The following is a 21,991-nucleotide window of genomic DNA, read 5'->3' as shown; positions in this document are numbered from 1 at the left end:
CTGTGACAGCCTGAGCTAAAAGATCATTTCTCTGTGCCCAGCTCCCATTTCTGTTCCTTTACCTTTGTTGCTCACACCTGCAACCTACTTCAGGGCCTGTATATGACCAGAACCACTGCCCACACGCAAAAGGTAAGAAGGGCCTTAGAGTTTATGCGCCCATCCTGGTGTAAATTATGCAAGCCCCACTTGAGATGGAACCACAGGATCAAGCTGAGGCTGGCCATAACCCAAAATTACACCTTCACTTCTTCCCTCCTCGCCTTGCCGTAACTCTTATCAATTTCTCTCCAGAATCCTGCCAGAATGAAACACTTGTGTGGATTATCATCTCAGAGCCTGCTTCCTGGGAGCCCCACCTAACTGTCCCAAAGGACATGTACACTCCCACATCAGAGCTTCAAGCCAAGTTGATATTTAATACTCTGCTTACTACTTTTTCCTAAAAGGAAATACAAGGGCCAGTCTGTTGGGCAGAGTGGTCTCAGTTGGTCCCAGTTGCCTGCACACTCATGTTGTCAAACATGTCTCAGTTTGACTGTCCAAGCAGATCTAGCCTTGGATCAGCTCCATGGAGGTTAGCAAGGATACAAACTGCCCTGTTACACTCCCAGTCCCTTCTTGAGATCTCAGCATGCCCCACCTTAGCCTGCTCAAACCCCATTCCAGAAGCTGTGTCCATTATTGAGGATTAAAAAAATATATTATTCTGGGAGTACCTGGGTGGTTTAGTTGGTTGGTTAAGCATCTGACGCTTGGTTTTGGATCAGGGTGATCAGCCCCACATTGGGCTCCACACTCAACATGAAATCTGTTTTTCCCTCCCTCTCCCTCAGCTCCTCCCCCCCATAAAAAAATCATTCTGATTTTGAAGGGACACTGAGAGGGGGTTGTGAGAGGACCAGAATGGTGAGGGAACAGAACACTTCACAGAGAGTCTTAGTTTGGATCCCCCCTGATGCAGACCCCAACGCAAAGATTTAAGTGCAAATACTTTATTTAGGAAGTGACCCCTGGAAACAATGGGGGTGGTGATACAGGTAGATGAAGGGAGCCACTAAGTTTAAGTTACTGAGCAGGTCACTGCCATGGCACCTACAGCTTCATCCTGCTGGGAACATCTGAGAAACAGCACAGAACTCATCCCCCAGAGCTCTCCACCTAATGGGCAGGGTCATTGAGGAACTCGTGTGACAACCCCCTGTGTGCTCAAGTGGTCAGGAACTAGTTGAGGGCTGCTCCTAGGGGTGTTATTCCCCTGGCACTTCTGGTGGGCACAGGGTGGCAGAGCAGGTGCTGGTGGCTGCACAAAGCACTGAGAGCTGGCTTCTGGAAATGAGGTTCAAGTGTAAGAGCTGAGGGGAGAGGGCCTGAGGCCCTAGCAGATCTGCTATTCTAGGGATGGTTTTAGAGTCTGAGAGTTAAGCCAAGAGAAGAGAAGATAAAGAAGTGTGATCTGGAGTCAGCAAATTGGCACTTGAGTTTTACTTTCTAACCTCACCAGCTGGACAAGTTGCTGTTTCTCCAAACATTCATTTCAGCCTCTGTAAAGTGTGGGTTAAATGTAATCCCAAGATGGGGGTGGGGGCAGTTAGGACTAACAGGACACTTGCCTGGTCTCAAAGTATCTCCCCACAAGATATGTAGGAAATGTAAGGGGGGAAATAGCCACTTTATAATGGAGGCACCTGGCGGGCACCACCTTAACCAAGTGATCAACGTGATCACTCCCCACAATAGGACAGGTCAGCATCAGGGCTTCCCACCACCATCCTCTGGGAGACACAAAGCACTCCCATGCATTCATACCAGAAATGCACAACCTGAATCTCAGCATGGGAGACATCAGACAAACTCAAAATGAGAGACATTCTAAATATAATTGGCCCATTCGCTTCAAAAAAATGTCAAGGTGATGAGAGACGAAGTCAGAGGAACTGTTCCTGGCTGTGGGAAACTAAAGAGACACAACCACTGAGGCAATGTTTGAGCCAGGATTGGTTTATTCTATTAAAAAACTGAAATCCAAATAATACCTATAGCGCATGTAATAGTATTCTACAAATGGTTGATTTCCTGATTTTTATCATTACATGGTAGTCCTATAAGAAGGTTTCGGCTTTTGGGAAATACACTCTGAAGACTAAAGGGGTAAGAATAAAGGGGCAAAGGGACAACACATTTGTAACTTATTCTCAACAGCCAGAGAAAAAAATTCTTACGTCTTTTCAATGAATCTGAAATTGCACCAACATGAAAAAGTCAGAAAAACAATAACCACCTCACCGTGTTTGTTGCTGTTACTTTAAAAGTGAAGCCATTACGACCACCGCCTCTCCCAGAGTCCTTCTCACTCAGCAAACTCTGCATCCTTTCCTCTGCTTGCTGCCGTCCACCTGCTCACCCAGGGCTTTTTCCGTGACCTCCTGCTGACTTCCATCCCCTGTGTCCCTGCAATACTCTACCCCAACTGCCACCCCACCACTGCCCCTCCCAGCCACCTCCACACTGGCCAAAATGATTTTTCTAAAAGGCAAATTTGAACTTATTTAAAACCTTCCATCCCCCCCTTGCTTCCCGAACAAAGTCCAGACACGTAAGACCCTCTGACCAGCAGTGGCCTGTCCCTCTGCCCCCTGCCCCTTCTCTAGCCCATGATTCCACAGGATGATGGGGTGACCAGATAAGACATCATCCCCCAGACTCACCACACCGTTCCCCACTTCCAATCCTCTCAGCATACCATTTGTTCTGTCTGAAAGACCCTTCTTCTCTTACCCACAAAACTTCCCCTGAGGCCCTTCAGCATCACCATCCTTGTTTCCCTGACCTACCACAGGGCTCTGGAACTGATGTTCCAGTCTGCTTCAGCAGACTCAAGCCCCAATTGCCCAGAGGACTGGCTGAGGTGATGACACACTCTGTTGGTTGCTTTCCCTTTCTTTCATTTCTTCTCAACTCTCCTTTTGGGGTTCCCTTCATTGTCCAAATAAAGGACTTGGACTTAACCCTCTGTCTCAGACTCATCCTCTGGGGAAAACAAAACTACAGTAGATGCTATGTCTTCGTAATGTCAATTCCCAACCTTGTCTCCTCTGTCCACATAAACTGATAAACCCTGCAATCCAACAAGTCTGTTTCTGAAGCCTTAATCAGATGCATGCATACTAGATGATTCCTTGTTTTAGTTTTGTATCTGAGCTTCCTTTGGAACAAATGAATAGGGAAAGAAAGTACATGCTACTGTCCTCATATTTATGGGTGTAAACTCTTTTAGATTTTAGATTTCAAACTTGAAAATATCAACAAGGGTCCAAGAAGCCTTCTATACTCCAAGGGCCGGGATAAAACACTTTTAACACAGTATATGAGTTCATGTGGGGTGACTTTTTAAAAATAGACTTTAGGGAGGAGGGGCAAGAAGGCGGAAGAGTAGGGTCCCCAAGTCACCTGTCCCCACCAAATTACCTAGAATAACCTTCAAATCATCCTGAAAATCTACAAATTCGGCCTGAGATTTAGAGAGAGAACAGCTGGAACGCTACAGTGAGAAGAGTTCGCGCTTCTATCAAGGTAGGAAGACGGGGAAAAAGAAATAAAGAAACAAAAGGCCTCCAAGGGGGAGGGGCCCGCGAGGAGCCAGGCTGAGGCCCGGGCGAGTGTCCCCAGGACAGGAGAGCCCCGTCCCGGAGGAGCAGGAGCTGCACCAACCTTCCCGGGAGGAAAGGGGCCCGCAGGGAGTTGGAGCAGGACCCAGGAGGGCGGGGATGCCCTCGGGCTCCCTGGGACACTAACAGGCACCTGCGCCCCGGGAGAGTGCGCCGAACTCCCTAAGGGCTGCAGCGCGCACGGCGGGACCGGAGCAGCTCGGAGGGGCTCGGGCGGCGGCTCCGCGGAGGGGGCTGCGGGGCTCCGGGAACAGCTCGGAGCGGCTCGGGCGGCGGCTACGCGGAGGGGGCTGCACCGCCGGGAGTGCGAATCCAACAGCGCAGGCCCCGGAGCACAGGGTGCCGGGACACAGCCCAGGACCCGGCCTCCCCCGGGACAGGCAGAGGCTGGGAGGGCCCAGGACAGCAAGGACGCTCCTGCCTGGAGCTGAGCAGATCAGCGGCCCCGAGCCCGAGCCTCCAGGCCCTGCGGACGGAGAGCCCCGGAGTTACTGCGGGAGCTGACTCCAGGGCTGCAGAGCTGGCCCCGCCACTGTGGTTGTTCCTCCTGGGGCCTCACGGGGTGAACAACCCCCACTGAGCCCTGCACCAGGCAGGGGGTAGAGCAGCTCCCCAAGTGCTAACACCTGAGAATCAGCACGACAGGCCCCTCCCACAGAAGACCAGCTAGACGGACCAGTTCCAGGGGAAGTCAAGGGACTTAAAGTATACAGAATCAGAAGATACAGCCCCGTGTGTTTCTTTTCTTTTTGATTTGTTTGCTTCCCCGACCCACTTTTTTTTTTTTTTTGCTTTCTTTTTCTTTCTTTTTCTTCTCTTTTTTCTTTTTTTCTTCCTTTTTTCTTTTTTATTTTTCTCTTTTCTTTCCTTCTTTCTCTCCTCTCTTTTTCTCTTTTTCCCAATACAACTTGTTTCTGGGGACTCTGCACTCAGAGCAAAATAACTAGAAGGAAAACCTCACCTCAAAAGAAAAAACCAGAAACAGTCCTCTCTCCCACAGAGTTACAAAATCTGGATTACAATTCAATGTCAGAAAGCCAATTCAGAAGCACTATTATACAGCTACTGATGGCTCTAGAAAAAAGCATAAAGGACACAAGAGACTTCATCACTGCAGAATTTAGATCCAATTAGGCAGAAATTAAAAATCAATTGAATGAGATGCAATCCAAACTAGAAGTCCTAACGATGAGGGTTAACGAGGTGGAAGAACAAGTGAGTGACATAGAAGACAAGTTGATGGCAAAGAAGGAAACTGAGGGAAAAAGAGAAAAACAATTAAAAGACCATGAGGATAGATTAAGGGAAATAAACGACAGCCTGAGGAAGAAAAACCTATGTTTAATTGGGGTTCCCGAGGGCGCCAAAAGGGACAGGGCTTCAGAATATGTATTTGAACAAATCCTAGCTGGAAACTTTCCTAATCTGGGAAGAGAAACAGGCATTCAGATCCAGGGAATAGAGAGATCCCACCCTAAAATCAATAAAAACAGTTCAACACCTCGACATTTAATAGTGAAGCTTGCAAATTCCAAAGATAAGGAGAAGATCCTTAAAGCAGCAAGAGACAAAAAGTCCCTGACTTTTATGGGGAGGAATATTAGGGTAACAGCAGACCTCTCCACAGAGACCTGGCAGGCCAGAAAGGGCTGGCAGGATATATTCAGGGTCCTAAATGAGAAGAGCATGCAACCAAGAATACTTTATCCAACAAGGCTCTCATTCAAAATGGAAGGAGAGATAAAGAGGTTCCGAGACAGGCGGGAGCTGAAAGAATATGTGACCTCCAAACCAGCTCTGCAAGAAATTTTAAGGGGGATTCTTAAAATTCCCCTTTAAGAAGAAGTTCAGTGGAACAATCCACAAAAACAAGGACTGAATAGATATCATGGTGACACTAAACTCATACCTTTCAATAGTAACTCTGAACGTGAACGTGCTTAATGAACCCATCAAAAGCACAGGGTTGCAGACTGGATAAAAAATCAGGACCCATCTATTTGCTGTCTACAAGAGACTCATTTTAGACAGAAGGACACCTACAACCTAATTATAAAAGGTTGGAGAACCATTTACCATTCAAATGGTCCTCAAAAGAAAGCAGGGGTACCCATCCTTATATCAGATGAACTAAAATTTACCCCGAAGACTGTAGTGAGAGATGAAGAGGGACACTATACTATATCATACTTACTCACACAGTTTTCCAGGGTGGCTGCACCAGTTCACATTCCCACCAACATCCTCTCCAACATTTGTTGTTTCCTGCCTTGTTAATATTCCCCATTCTCACTGGTGTGAGGTGGTATCTCATTGTAGTTTTGATTTGTATTTCCCTGATGGCAAGTGATGCAGAGCATTTTCTCATGTGCATGTTGCCCATTTCTATGTCTTCCTCTGTGAGATTTCTCGTCATGTCTTTTACCCATTTCATGATTGGATTGTTTCTTTGCTGTGGAGTTTAATAAGTTCTTTATAGATCTTGGAAACTAGCCCTTTATCTATGGGTCATTTGCAAATATCTTCCCCCATTCTGTAGGTTGTCTTTTAGTTTTGTTGACTGTATCCTTTGCTGTGCAAAAGCTTCTTATCTTGATGAAGTCCCAATAGCTCATTTTTGCTTTTGTTTCTTTTGCCTTTGTGGATGTATCTTGCAAGAAGTTACTGTGGCCGAGTTCAAAAGGGGTGTTGCCTGTGTTCTCCTCTAGGATTTTGATGGAAACTTGTATCACATTTAGATCTTTCATCAATTTTGAGTTTATCTTTGTGTATGGTGAAAGAGAGTGGTCCAGTTTCATTCTTCTGCATGTGGATGTCCAATTTTCCCAGCACCATTTATTGAAGAGACTGTCTTTTCTTCCAGTGGATAGTCTTCCTTCCTTTATCGAATATTAGTTGACCATAAAGTTTAGGGTCCACTTCTGGGTCCTCTATTCTGTTTATTGATCTATGTGTCTGTTTTTGTGCCAGTACCACACTGTCTTGACGACCACAGCTTTGTAGTACACCCTGAAATCTGGCATTCTGATGCCCCCCGCTATGGTTTTCTTTTTTAAAATTCTCCTGGCTATTCGGGGTCTTTTCTGATTCCGCACAAATCTTAAAATAATTAGTTCTAACTCTCTGAAGAAAGTCCATGGTATTTTGATAGGGATTGCATTAAACGTGTAAATTGTCCTGGGTAACACTGACATTTTCACAATATTAATTCTGCCAATCCATGAGCATGGAATATTTTTCCATCTCTGTGTCTTCTTCAATTTCTTTCAGAAGTGTTCTATACTTTTTAGGGTATAGATCCTTTACCTCTTTGGTTAGGTTTATTGCTAGGTATCTTATGCTTTTGGGTGCAATTGTAAATGGGATTGACTCCTTAATTTCTCTTTCTTCAGTCTCATTGTTCGTGTATAGAAATGCCACTGATTTCTGGGCATTGATTTTGTATCCTGCCACGCTACCAAATTGCTGTATGAGTTCTAGCAATCTTGGGGTGGAGGCTTTTGGGTTTTCTATGTAGAGTATCATGTCATCGGCGAAGAGGGAGAGTTTGACTTCTTCTTTGCCAATTTGAATGCCTTTAATGTCTTTTTGTTGTCTGATTGCTGAGGCGAGGACTTCCAGTACTCTGTTGAATAACAGTGGTGAGAGTGGACATCCCTGTCTTGTTCTTGATCTTAGGGGAAAGGTTCCCAGTGCTTCCCCATTGAGAATGATATTTGCTGTGGGCTTTTCATAGATGGCTTTTAAGATATTGAGGAATGTTCCCTCTATCCCTCACTCTGAAGAGTTTTGATCAGGAATGGATGCTGTATTTTGTCAAATGCTTTCTCTGCATCTAATGAGAGGATCATATGGTTCTTGCTTTTTCTCTTGCTGATATGATGAATCACATTGATGGTTTTACGAGTGTTGAACCAGCCTTGTGTCCCGGGGATAAATCCTACTTGGTCATGGTGAATAATTTTCTTAATGTACTGTTGGATCCTATTGGCTAGTATCTTGTTGAGAATTTTTACATCCATGTTCATCAGGGATATTGGTCTGTAATTCTCCTTTTTGGTGGGGTCTTTGTCTGGTTTCGGAATTAAGGTGATGCTGGCCTCATAGAACGAATTTGGAAGTACTCCATCTCTTTCTATCTTTCCAAACAGCTTTAGTAGAATAGGTATGGTTTCTTTTTTAAGGGTTTGATAGAATTCCCCTGGGAAGCCATCAGGCTCTGGACTTTTGTGTCTTGGGAGGTTTTTGATGACTGCTTCAATTTCCTCCCTGGTTATTGGCCTGTTCAGGTTTTCTATTTCTTCCTGTTCCAGTTTTGGCAGTTTGTGGCTTTCCAGGAATGCATCCATTCTTCTAGATTGCCTAATTTATTGGCGTATAGCTGTTCATAATATGTTTTTAAAATCGTTTGTATTTCCTTGGTGTTGGTAGTGATCTCTCCTTTCTCCTTCATGATTTTACTAATTTGAGTCTTCTCTCTCTTCTTTTTAATAAGGCTGGCTAATGGTTTATCTATTTTATAATTCTTTCAAAGAACCAACTCCTGGTTTTGTTGATCTGTTTCACAGTTTTTCTGGTCTCAATTTCGTTGAGTTCTGCTCGAATCTTTATTAACTCTCTTCTTCTGCTGGGTGTAGGATCTATTTGCTGTTTTTTCTCTAGCTCCTTTATGTGTAAGGTTAGCTTTTGTATTTGAGTTCTTTCCAGTTTTTGAATGGATGCTTGTATTGTGATGTATTTCCCCCTCAGGACTGCTTTTGCTGAATCCCAAAGATTTTGAATGGTTGTATCTTCATTCTCATTAGTTTCCATGAATCTTTTTAATTCTTCCTTAATTTCCTGGCTGACCCTTTCATCTTTTAGCAGGATGGTCCTTAACCTCCACGTGTTTGAAGTCCTTCCAAACTTCTTGTTTGTGATTTAGTTCTAATCTCAAGGCATTATGGTCTGAGAATATGCAGGGGAAGATCCCAGTCTTTTGGTATCGGTTCAGACCCGATTTGTGACCCAGTATGTGGTCTATTCTGGAGAAAGTTCCATGTGCACTTGAGAAGAATGTGTATTCAGTTGAGTTCGGATGTAAAGTTCTGTAGATATCTGTGAAATCCATCTGGTCCAGTGTATCATTTAAAGCTCTCATTTCTTTGGAGATGTTGTGCTTAGAACACCTATCGAGTGTAGAAAGAGCTAGATTGAAGTCACCAAGTATAAGTGTATTATTATCTAAGTATTTCTTCACTTTGGTTATTAATTGGTTTATATATTTGGCAGCTCCCACATTCGGGGCATATATATTGAGGATTGTTAAGTCCTCTTGTTGGATAGATCCTTTAAGTATGATATAGTGTCCCTCTTCATCTCTCACTACAGTCTTCGGGGTAAATTTTAGTTCATCTGATATAAGGATGGCTACCCCTGCTTTCTTTTGAGGACCATTTGAATGGTAAATGGTTCTCCAACCTTTTATTTTCAGGCTGTAGGTGTTCTTCTGTCTAAAATGAGTCTCTTGGACTGAAGAAAGAGAAATTAAGGAGTCAATCCCATTTACAATTGCACCCAAAAGCATAAGATACCTAGGAATAAACCTAACCAAAGAGGTAAAAGATCTATATCCTAAAAACTATAGAACACTTCTGAAAGAAATTGAGGAAGACACAAAGAAATGGAAAAATATTCCATGCTCATGGATTGGCAGAATTAATATTGTAAAAATGTCAATGTTACCAAGGGCAATTTATACGTTTAATGCAATCCCTATCAAAATACCATGGACTTTCTTCAGAGAGTTAGAACAAATTATTTTAAGATTTGTGTGGAATCAGAAAAGACCCCGAATAGCCAGGGGAATTTTAAAAAAGAAAACCATAGCTGGGGGCATCACAATGCCAGATTTCAGGTTGTACTACAAAGCTGTGGTCAGCAAGACAGTGTGGTACTGGCACAAAAACAGACACATAGATCAATGGAACAGAATAGAGAACCCAGAAGTGGACCCTGAAATGTATGGTCATCTAATATTCGATAAAGGAGGAAAGACTATCCATTGGAAGAAAGACAGTCTCTTCAATAAATGGTGCTGGGAAAATTGGACATCCACATGCAGAAGAATGAAACTGGACCACTCTCTTTCACCATACACAAAGATAAACTCAAAATGGATGAGAGATCTAAATGTGAGACAAGAGTCCATCAAAATCATAGAAGAGAACACAGGCAACACCCTCTTTGAACTCGGCCACAGTAACTTCTTGCAAGATACATCCACAAAGGCAAAAGAAACAAAAGCAAAAATGAACTATTGGGACTTCATCAAGATAAGAAGCTTTTGCACAGCAAAGGATACAGTCAACAAAACTAAAAGACAACCTACAGAATGGGAGAAGATATTTGCAAATGACATATCAGATAAAGGGCTAGTTTCCAAAATCTATAAAGAACTTATTAAACTCCACAGCAAAGAAACAAACAATCCAATCATGAAATGGGCAAAAGACATGAAGAGAAATCTCACAGAGGAAGACATGGACATGGCCAACATGCACATGAGAAAATGCTCTGCATCACTTGCCATCAGGGAAATACAAATCAAAACTACAATGAGATACCACCTCACACCAGTGAGAATGGGGAACATTAACAAGGCAGGAAACAACAAATGTTGGAGAGGATGCGGAGAAAAGGGAATCCTCTTACACTGTTGGTGGGAATGTGAACTGGTGCAGCCACTCTGGAAAACTGTGTGGAGGTTCCTCAAAGAGTTAAAAATAGACCTGCCCTACGACCCAGCAATTGCACTGTTGGGGATTTACCCCAAAGATTCAGATGCAATGAAACGTTCGGACACCTGCACCCCGATGTTTCTATCAGCAATGGCCACAATAGCCAAAGTGTGGAAGAAGCCTCGGTGTCCATCGAAAGATGAATGGATAAAGAAGATGTGGTTTATGTATACAATGGAATATTACTCAGCCATTAGAAACGACAAATACCCACCATTTGCTTCAACGTGGATGGAACTGGAGGGTATTATGCTGAGTGAAATAAGTCAATCGGAGAAGGACAAACAGTGTATGTTCTCATTCATTTGGGGAATATGAATAATAGTGAAAGGGAATATAAAGGAAGGGAAAAGAAATGTTGGGAAATATCAGGAAGGGAGACAGAACATAAAGACTCCGAACTCTGGGAAACGAACTAGGGGTGGTGGAAGGAGAGGAGGGTGGGTGTTGGAGGGGAATGGGTGACAGGCACTGAGGTGGACACTTGACGGGATGAGCACTGGGTGTTTTTCTGTATGTTGGTAAATTGAACACCATAAAAAATTAATTTAAAAAAATAAATAAACAAATAAAAAAATTAAAAAATAAAAATAAAATAAAAATAAAAAATAAAAAAAGGCAATAAAATAGAAAAAAAATAAAATAAAATGAGTCTCTTGTAGACAGCAAATAGATGGGTCCTGATTTTTTATCCAGTCTGAAACCCTGTGCTTTTGATGGGTTCATTAAGCACGTTCACGTTCAGAGTTACTATTGAAAGGTATGAGTTTAGTGTCACCATGATATCTATTCAGTCCTTGTTTTTGTGGATTGTTCCACTGAACTTCTTCTTAATGGGGAATTTTAAGAATCCCCCTTAAAATTTCTTGCAGAGCTGGTTTGGAGGTCACATATTCTTTCAGCTCCCGCCTGTCTCGGAACCTCTTTATCTCTCCTTCCATTTTGAATGAGAGCCTTGTTGGATAAAGTATTCTTGGTTGCATGCTCTTCTCATTTAGGACCCTGAATATATCCTGCCAGCCCTTTCTGGCCTGCCAGGTCTCTGTGGAGAGGTCTGCTGTTACCCTAATATTCCTCCCCATAAAAGTCAGGGACTTTTTGTCTCTTGCTGCTTTAAGGATCTTCTCCTTATCTTTGGAATTTGCAAGCTTCACTATTAAATGTCGAGGTGTTGAACTGTTTTTATTGATTTTAGGGTGGGATCTCTCTATTCCCTGGATCTGAATGCCTGTTTCTCTTCCCAGATTAGGAAAGTTTTCACCTATGATTTGTTCAAATACATATTCTGGCCCTCTGGCCCTTTTGGCGCCCTCGGGAACCCCAATTAAATGTAGGTTTTTCTTCCTCAGGCTGTCGTTTATTTCCCTTAATCTATCCTCATGGTCTTTTAATTGTTTGTCTCTTTTTAATTTTGTCTCTTTTAATTTTTAATTTCTGCCTGATTGGATCTAAATTCTGCAGTGATGAAGTCTCTTGAGTCCTTTATGCTTTTTTCTAGAGCCACCAGTAGCTTTATAATAGTGCTTCTGAATTGGCTTTCTGACATTGAATTGTAATCCAGATTTTGTAACTCTGTGGGAGAGAGGACTGTTTCTGATTCTTTCTTTGAGGTGAGGTTTTCTTTCTAGTCATTTTGCTCAATGCAGAGTGGCCAAAAACAAGTTGTATTGGGGAAAGGAGAAAAAGAGAGGAGAGAAAGAGGGAAAGAAAATAGAAAAAGAAAAAAGAAAAAAGGAAGAAAAAAAGAGAAGAAAAAGAAAGAAAGGAAAAAAGGGGTGGGGGAAGCAAACAACTCAAAAAGAAAAAAAACAAGGGGGCGTATCTTCTGATTCCTTTTTTTTTAATAATAAATTTATGTTTTATTGGTGTTCAACTTACTAACATACAGAGTAACACCCAGTGCTCATCCCGTCAAGTGCCCCCGTCAGTGCCCGTCACCCATTCACCTCCACCTAACGCCCTCCTCCCCTTCCATCAACCCCTATTTTGTTTCCCAGAGTTAGGACTCTTCATGTTCTTTCTCCCTTTCTGATATTTCCCACACATTTCTTCTCCCTTCCCTTATATTCCCTTTCCACAATAGCCAAACTGTGGAAGGAGCCTCAGTGTCCATCGAAAGATGAATGGATAAAGAAGATGTGGTCTATGTATACAATGGAATATTCTTCAGCCATTAGAAACGACAAATACCCACCATTTGCTTCAACGTGGATGGAACTGGAGGGTATTATGCTGAGTGAAGTAAGTCAATCTTCTGATTCTGTATACTTTAAGTCCCTTGACTTCCCCTGGAACTGGTCCGTCCAGCTGGTCTTCTGGGGGAGGGGCCTGTCGTGCTGATTCTCAGGTGTTAGCACTTGGGGGAGCTGCTCTGCCCCTGCCTGGTGCAGGGCTCCGTGGGGGTTGTTTACCCCGTGAGGCCCCGGGAGGAACAACCGCAGTGGCGGGGCCAGCTCTGCAGCCCTGGAGTCAGCTCCCGCAGTAACTCCAGGGCTCTCACAGGGCCTGGAGGCTCTGGGGCGGGGCTGCTGATCTGCTCAGCTCCAGGCAGGAGCGTCGTCGCTGCCCTGGGCCCTCCCGGCCTCTGCCTGTCCCGGGGTAAGGCAGGATCCTGGGCTGTGTCCCGGCGCCCTATGCTCCGGGGCCTGCGCTGTTGGATTCACGCTCCCGCCCCGCAGCCCCCTCCGCGGAGCCGCCGCCCGAGCCCCTCCGAGCTGCTCCGGGTCCCGCCGTGCGCGCTGCAGCCCTTAGGGAGCTCGGCGCACTCTCCCGGGGCGCAGGTGCCTGTTAGTGTCCCAGGGAGCCCGAGGGCATCCCCGCCCTCCTGGGTCCTGCTCCAACTCCCTGCGGGCCCCTTTTCTCCCGGGAAGGTTGGTGCAGCTCCTGCTCCTCCGGGACGGGGCTCTCCTGTCCTGGGGACACTCGCCCCGGCCTCAGCCCGGCTCCTCGTGGGGCCCCTCCCCCTTGGAGGCCTTTTGTTTCTTTATTTCTTTTTCCCCGTCTTCCTACCTTGATAGAAGTGCGAACTCTTCTCACTGTAGCATTCCAGCTGGTCTCTCTTTAAATCTCAGGCCGAATTTGTAGATTTTCAGGATTATTTGAAGGTTATCTAGGTAAGTTGGTGGGGACAGGTGATTTGGGGACCCTACTCTTCCGCCGTCTTGCCCCTCCCCCTCGGTCCTTAAGCTTTAACGTGCAAACAAATCACTGGGAAGGTTCTTCAAAATACATTTTGCTGAGCCCTAGCCCCAGAGTTTTTGATTCCATAGGTCTAGTAGGTAGGGTCATAAGATTTGCTGATAAAAATACATGACTCCCAGTTAGATTTGAATTTCAGTCACCCCATCCCAAATATTATAAATACTCAATCTCAAATACTGCTTGGAACATACTTATACTAAAAAAATAAAAATCATTGTTTTTATCTGAACAAATCATTATTATTTATCTGCATTTCTTACTTAACTGGACATCCTGTATGTTATCTGGCAACCCTACTGGGGTAGGACCCGAACATTTGCATGTCTAACAAGTTCCCAGGTGGTACTGTTGTGGTGGTCTGGGAACCACACTTTGAGAACTGTTAGACAACTCAGACAGACCTTCGGCAATTTCCAATTCGATCATGAGTATAATGATTGGGGCTTCCCACCCTGGATGCAGATACCTGGATATCTTCAGGTGGTACCAGAAACCCAGCTAAAGAAAGTACTTAAGCAGCTATTGGTTGTCTTGGTAAAGGAGGAGTGGATCTTACATTTGCACCATTTTACCCAAGTATTTCAACAATAGCTAATCCTCTTGGGATACTGTAACTTTGATTTTTTTTTCAGCTAAGTTTGTGAAGCCTCTGGTGGAAATTGACACTGCTAGCTTTGACAGGAGATATTGGTTTCCTATTAACACAGAGCTGTTCTTTAGCACTTGGAAATGAATCCTCACCTTTGCTTCCCATTTCAGCAACTTTCTGAATGCTGCATGACTTCACTGTTCTCCCTTTGCTCAAAATGCATGTATGCCTGGTGGGTAATTCTTTATTTCTGTTGGCCAAGCAGTTGTGTGCTCTTTATAATCAAGCCCAGGCCTGTGAGTTAGAGTTGCACCTTGCTATGGGGATGGTTCTTGTCATTTATCTTCCAGGCGAGTGATTGTTTTTTTTCCCATGATTGTATGTTTTTAAATGCATGAACCATACAGAGTGTGAAACATTTAATAAAGAGAACCCAAAAGAATACATGCAGGTGAAAGCAACAACTATTCATCTGATAACAGCTATACATACAGGCTGCGTTCCCTGTTGTGACTACCCTGTCTTCTCTCCTAATATTTCTATCACTGACAGTGACTGGCCTTAAGACCTCTGTCTCTGAGTTCCCCAACCAGAGATACTAATGTCATTGGTCTAGATGTGGCTTGACGAAGGGGAGTTTTTAAAGCTCCTCAGATGATATAATCACATTAGCAAATTATTGAATGGTATTTATTAAAGTTGAACATACAGTAAATTCTCATTGTTTGTGGTAGTTATGTTATATAAAGTCTTGATGAATGCTGAGTTAGTAAATCCTGAACCATTGTTCTTGGGGGAAATACAGGCTTAGGCTTCCATGAGCCTCATCATAACATTTTTGTCAGCCAATTGATACATAACCTTGCTTTATGCATGTTTCTGTTTAAAGACAACTTATATATAGTTGATGCATTAGCATTGAACTCATGGCCAATGGCCCTATCACTCATGCCTGAATGAAACTTATCTAACACATATATTTTCTCCATAAGGCACACATCACAGCCTCTTGATCTTAGGAACATAGACAGAACTCCATCATTTGGCTTGGGGCCATTCTAATCATGGAAATTACCAACAAAAAGCACAGAAATGCAAAAAAAAAAAAAAAAACATGGCACTAAATATATAGTGAAAATGACAGTTGCTTTCAGAATGAGAGCTGAAACAAGAAGGCAGTTCCCTTGTTTAACCTCGGCTGGGAAGAGCAACTCAAATCATCTGCCACTCTGCACATGCCCACAAATGACTGCCAAAGTGCAGGGGTATCAACTTTTGGAGCTACAAATATAGTTTAGCAAATAGGCAAATTCGTAATACAGAATCTACAAATAATAATGAACATTAGCTGTTGTTACCTGTGCCATCAGACCCAACAAACTACTTCACTCCCAGAGAAATGAGAGCATATGTCCACCAGAAGGTAAGTATGGAATGCTCAGAGCAGCTCTCCTCACAACAGTGCAAACCTGGAAATAATCCAAACCTATCAATAGAAAAATAGATAATGCATGATACATTCATGCAATGAAATACTAATTGGCAATATAACTAAGCTAGCTACCAATGCAATCAACAACATGGGTGAATCTTGAAATCATTCAGATGAGCAAAAGAAGATAGATACAAGGCCACACACTTTATATAAAATTCAAAATTAGGAGAAATTAAACTGTGGAGGAGAAAGCAGAATAGTGGTTCCTCCTGGGGTATTAATGAAAAAGGATAGAAGGTCTCCTTTGGGGTTGCTAGAAATGTTCTGTTTTGATTAGGATAGTGATTACACAGATATATATGCATGTAAAAATCCATCAAGCTGCACACCTAAAATGTATGCACTTTACCATATGCATGATATACCTCTACCTCAGTTTTTTTTAAAAAGCTGTCAAGATGCTTCTAATGTTCAACCAAACCTGGGAAACACTGCTTTAAAGAAATTACTGAGCCCCGTCAATGCCCTGGACATCCTAAGTTAGCTGCCAGCTCCACCCTTAGGATCATAACAGCTTACAGGATGCTCTCCCTGTAGTCTCGACCTTTTAAAACCAGAGAACAAAGAATAGCTAGAAGGGAACTCAGAAACCATCCACTGCCAGAATGGCTAATTGTTTTCATCCTCAAAGCTAACTCGTTCAATGGCTGCCTGGCATTCTGGTTCAGAAGATCTGAGCCTGTATCCAAACACAGTAGGCAAGAAGGTGTACAATCAGTTAGCAGTGTCTGGCTTGTGCCTGGGTGAGGAGAGATACATATAATTCCCTTGTATTTGCCACCAATCTAGTCCAGCTCTCCTCTTTTTCACATGCAGATACTGAAGCCCAGAGAAATTACTTGCCTAACTTCATGCTGGTAGTCAGAGGCAGAGGCATGATTAAACCTAAGTGTTTTCTGAGCAGCCAGTTAGGATGTAGGTTTACCACTCCATGAGATGTTACAGGATGAATCCTGGGAAGAATGAGAATTAAGAAGGAAGAACCAAGGCATGAACTTAACTGGACTAGAGATGCAGGCCATCCATGGGCAAGAACCATGAAACTGCCCTTCTGAATATTCAAGGAGTTAGAAAAGATGCTGGTACAAACATCTAACCACTGTTTCAAACCATATATCCATTCAGTTATTCATAACTCCTCAGTAAGCATTTTATCTTTTTTTAAGATTTTATTTATTTATTTATTTATTTGAGAGAGAGAGCGAGAGCATGCACAAGCTGAGGGGGAAGGGTAGAGGAGAGGGGGAAGCAGGCTCCCCACTGAGCAGGGAGCCTAATGTAGGGCTCTATCTTAGGACCCTAGGACCATGACCTGAGCCAAAGGCAGACAGTTAACCAACTGAACCACCCAGGCACCCTGTCAGCAAGCATTTTAATAGAAAGAGGATGGATATGAATGTTCTTTGCAATCCATAAGATGCTTTACAAATGTTGGTCATTTTGATAAAAATTATTTTAACAGTCACAATAGATACCCACTATATGCCCAGTCTTGTGCTAGAAATTATAGAAAATGTGACAAAAGTTGGAGACACAAGTAGCTGAGTAAAAACTGTAATAACAGGACCTAGATTAGGACACAACACCACTCAGCAATTAATGCTGTTCATCGAGTCACCATCACCCGAGTCTGTCTTTCCAGTTGCTAAGCTAGTTTTATATGAGTTCCCCAACTCACAGAATCACACGGGGGATTGAATGAATTATGAAATCACTTTGCAGATCAGAGTCATACTTTTTATACATGAAAGATTCCCAGTTCAAGCCATCAGGCCCAAATCATGTAGAGTCAAAACTGGCAAAAGGCTGATAAATAGTAGTTATTGTTTTGCAATGTCCTTGCAAACTGTTTTGCAATGCCCTTAAGGGGATGTCCCACTCCACTATATGCTGGTCCCTTGGCTACCCAGATAATATAACTGCAGCTGGACTAGAGGAAGGTCCAAATCCATGTGGGACAGTTTGCCTCTGAGTCCCCACAGCCTTAAAATTCTGGTTTGGAGAAAAATTTAGTCTAAAGCAGTAGTCCTCCATTTTTAAGCACTGGGATAGCTTTAAAGACTCATGTCTGGGTTTTACCCAGTGGTTTTTTTTTAGTTCCCAGGTGATAGCAATGTGTAGTGGAGTCTAAGAACAACTGATATAATGATCTGTAAAAAACTGTGAAGAAGCTTAACAGTATCAATTACAGAGATGAAAGGAGGAGTCTGCTTTACTCCAGGGGCAGCCAAATGGCCAGAACAGTTTCAGTTGTATGGCCCAAGGCCCCCCAGTGATCTAGCAGCCACCCACATAGGAAATGAGCCTACCGAGACACAATGCCAGAGTAAGCAACTAGCCAGTGACCAAGGGGCCAAGGACCACAAAAGATGTCCTCAGGGCCATTTGGGGCCAAACTTAGGGAGAATCAGGGCTCAGGGAAGGGACAAGGCAAGATTTTCAGTGGTTTCACTGATGGGCCTTAGACCAACAATCATATCTAGTTATAACACAGCCCAGCACCTCCTCATGGGTATAGAGCCTAGACTGGTGTAGAAGAGGAAATTCCAGGGTCTACTCAGTTTACCTAGTTCTTCATTGGATAAATGGCTTTCACACACAGTGGCCCACTTCATCCTTCCAGTAGCCCAATGAGGCAACCAGGAAAGATAGGATTATCCTCAGTTTACAGACAAAGAAAGAAAGAAAGAAAGAAAGAAAGAAAGAAAGAAAAGATCAAGTTCATCTGTGAAAGCCAAAGAAAGACTGAAGAACTGTTTCAGATTAAAGGAGACTAAAGAGACACAGCAATTACACACAATGCATTATCCTGGATGGAACCCGAATCAGAAAATGTTTCTTTTAGAAGATGTGGTCTATGTATACAATGGAATATTCCTCAGCCATTAGAAACGACAAATACCCACCATTTGCTTCAACGTGGATGGAACTGGAGGGTAATATGCTGAGTGAAGTAAGTCAATCGGAAAAGGACAAACAGTGTATGTTCTCATTCATTTGGGGAATATAAATAATAGTGAAAGGGAATATAAGGGAAGGGAGAAGAAATGTGTGGGAAATATCAGGAAGGGAGACAGAACATAAAGACTCCTAACTCTGGGAAACGAACTAGGGGTGGTGGAAGGGGAGGAGGGCGGGGGGTGGGGGAGAATGGGTGACGGGCACTGAGGGGGACACTTGACGGGATGAGCACTGGGTGTTTTCTGTATGTTGGTAAATTGAACACTAATAAAAATTAATTTATTTAAAAAAAAAGAAAATGTTTCTTTTGATGTAAAGCATACTATTGAAAATTGAGAAATTTGAATAAGATCTGCAGATTGAAAAAAAAAAAGATCTGCAGATTAGGGGCACCTGGGTGGCTCAGGGGTTGAGCGTCTGCCTTTGGCTCAGGTCATGATCCCAGGGTACTGGGATCGAATCCCATATCAGGCTCCCTGTAGGGAGTCTGCTTCTCCCTCTACCTATATGTCTCTGCCTCTCTTTCTGTGTTTCTCATGAATGAATAAATAAACAAAATCTTAAAGAAAAAGATCTGCAGATTAGCCAACAATATTATAACCATATTAATTCCTGATTTAGAAAATTTTACTGTGGTTATGTAAGAGGATTTACTTGTTTTTATGGGAAATGTATACTGACATTTGGGACATTGGGCCTTTGTGTATAAACATGGTGGGATCCTCAGTCCTGCTAGGGAACCTCAGTGTCTGTGAAGAACATTCCTCAAACTTGTACTACTGAGAGGGGAAGAAGTAGGGGGTACTAATTCACCAACATTTGCTCTTTGGTTGAGAGTTGCTTGTGGGCATAAACTCCCCAACACTTTCAGTCTGCCTTGTTCATGAATAGATAAACACCTGCACCCAGAAGTCCTGAGGCAGAGAGACACAAGAAGCCATGTTATGTACAAGAACTACCTGCAAGTGATCTCTGGGATGGGATGAGAAAATACGGACATGAGGTACTTACAGTGTCCATTAGAGTAACCCAACCTAACTCCCACTCTCCATGCAGAGCATCCCCACCCAACCTTTTATCACCCAAAGGGCTGTCGGGCACAGAACCAAAAAAACACACTTAAGCACGATTTTGAGTTGAGAACATGATATCTATGTTCTGCTGGAAAACAAGGATGCACATGCTATGGAATGAAGAATTGAGGAGCCCTGATGAATGCAGAGGAAGTGTTTTCAGTACGGGCTTTCCCAGGCACAGTTTGGGACTTTCCAGCTAGGGTAATTGGAACAAAGGTGTTCAGAGACAAGATTCCAGGTTCATAGCTTGAAGCCAGGAGCAAGAATGGGGCTTCCAAGCAGACTGCCCAAAAGAAAGCAGCCTGCTGCTGCGTGGGATTATGGCTTTTAGGGCTGAAGAAGGTAGAAAAATTTGAATCCACCTTGACTCCAGGAGCCAAATCAAGTCACTTGCTTCCTTAAAAAGCAGACAGTTCACCAGAGAGCATACACAGATCAAAGAAAGCACACATTGAAAAGCACATGTTGAAAGATGTTCAACATCATTAGCAATCAGAGAAACATAAATCAAAACCACATGGTATATCATTACAAACCTAGAATTACTAAAATGAAAAAGAGTTACAACATCAAATGTTGTCAATGACATGGAGAAACTGGATCATGTTGCAGGTGGGAATGTGAAATGGCACATCCATTCTGGAAAACAGTTTGATAGCTTCATATAAAACTAAGTATGCAATTACTGATATGATCCAGAAACGGTACTCGTGAGCATTTCTCCCAGAGAAATGAAAATATATGTTCATACAAAAATCTGCACATGAATGCTCACAGCAGCTTTATTTATAATGACCAAAAGCTGAAAATAGCCCAGATGTCCTCAACATGAACAGTTAAGCTTCTTTACTCACAGTAAAGAAGAATGAGCTATTGATATGCACCTCAACTTGTACAAGTCTCCAGGAAACCATACTGAGTGAAAAAAGTCTGTCCTAAAGATTACATACTATAAAATCCCATTATAGAAATGAAGAACAGACTAATGTTTGCCAGGAGGTAAGGATGGAGGGGTGGGGCCAGGGAACAGAAGGAAAATAGGTATAGCTGTAAAAGGCAACATGAGGGGTTTTTGTGGAGATGGAAATGCTCCGTATCACTATGGCAGTGGTAAATACACAGACCTACACATGTGATAAAATTACATAGAACTACATACACACACACACAAATGAGTACAAGCAAAACAGGGAAAATCTAAACAAGATGGGTGAGTGGGTATCAGTATCAAAATCTTGATTGTAATATTTTTGCAAGGCATTATTATTGTTGGAAACTGGATTAAGTGTACACAAACTTTCTCTGTATTATTTCTTACAATGGCATGTGAATATATACTTACTTCAACATTTTAATTTTAATTTTAAAAAGATATGAAAAAAGAACAGACACATGTAAAAAGACTGATTCAAAATCTTGGAAATAAAAAAAAAAAAAGATAAACCCATGGCGAAAAGCACAAAGATAGCCTCAAATGGACAGAGTCAAGGAAATAAGTGACTTTGAACCAGCAGGGACCATGAAGATGATCATGTCAAGGATACGCAGACTCAGATATCTACAGGAGTAGGAAGTCTCATAAATGAGTGAAGTGGGATGACCAAGGGACTATAGAATGAGAGGGGACACAACCTTTCTAAAGAGGCATTCAGTACTCCCCTCCAAGACATTTTTGCCAAGCAAGGAAGCAGGCTCAGGGCCACCAGATTTTTCCATTTTTCTAGAAAAGGTAAAATCTGTATTTTTTTTTTTAGATTTTATTTATTTATTCATTCTTGAGAGACAGAGAGAGAGAGAGAGAGAGAGGCAGAGGGAGAAGCAGGCTCTAGGCAGGGAGCCTGATGTGGGACTCGATCCTCAGTCTCCAGGATCATGCCCTGGGCCGAAGGCAGCACCAAACCACTCAGCCACCCGAGCTGCCCTAAAATGTGTATTTTAATAAGAAAACTTCCTATTTTTAAATGTTGGCAACAAATTTAAAAATTCCAAAATGCAGTGCAGGTCAAATAAAATACAACTGAACTGTATTCACACTTCAAGCAACCAGTTTTTGATCTTTAGTCCAGTTCCCCCTCCGTCCACTCCATCTAAGTTCTACTTATTATATCCAGGACTGAGTAAAGGCTGTATCTTCTCCTTGGCCCTTCCTTGAGTCCCACCTAGGGCTTAGTGCCCCTCTGTACCTACATAGCACACCTCCACCTCCTCACCATTCCATTTCC

Source organism: Vulpes vulpes, chromosome 14, assembly GCF_048418805.1.
Source record: "Vulpes vulpes isolate BD-2025 chromosome 14, VulVul3, whole genome shotgun sequence".
NCBI lineage: Eukaryota > Metazoa > Chordata > Mammalia > Carnivora > Canidae > Vulpes > Vulpes vulpes.
This window is presented reverse-complemented; position numbering follows the sequence as displayed.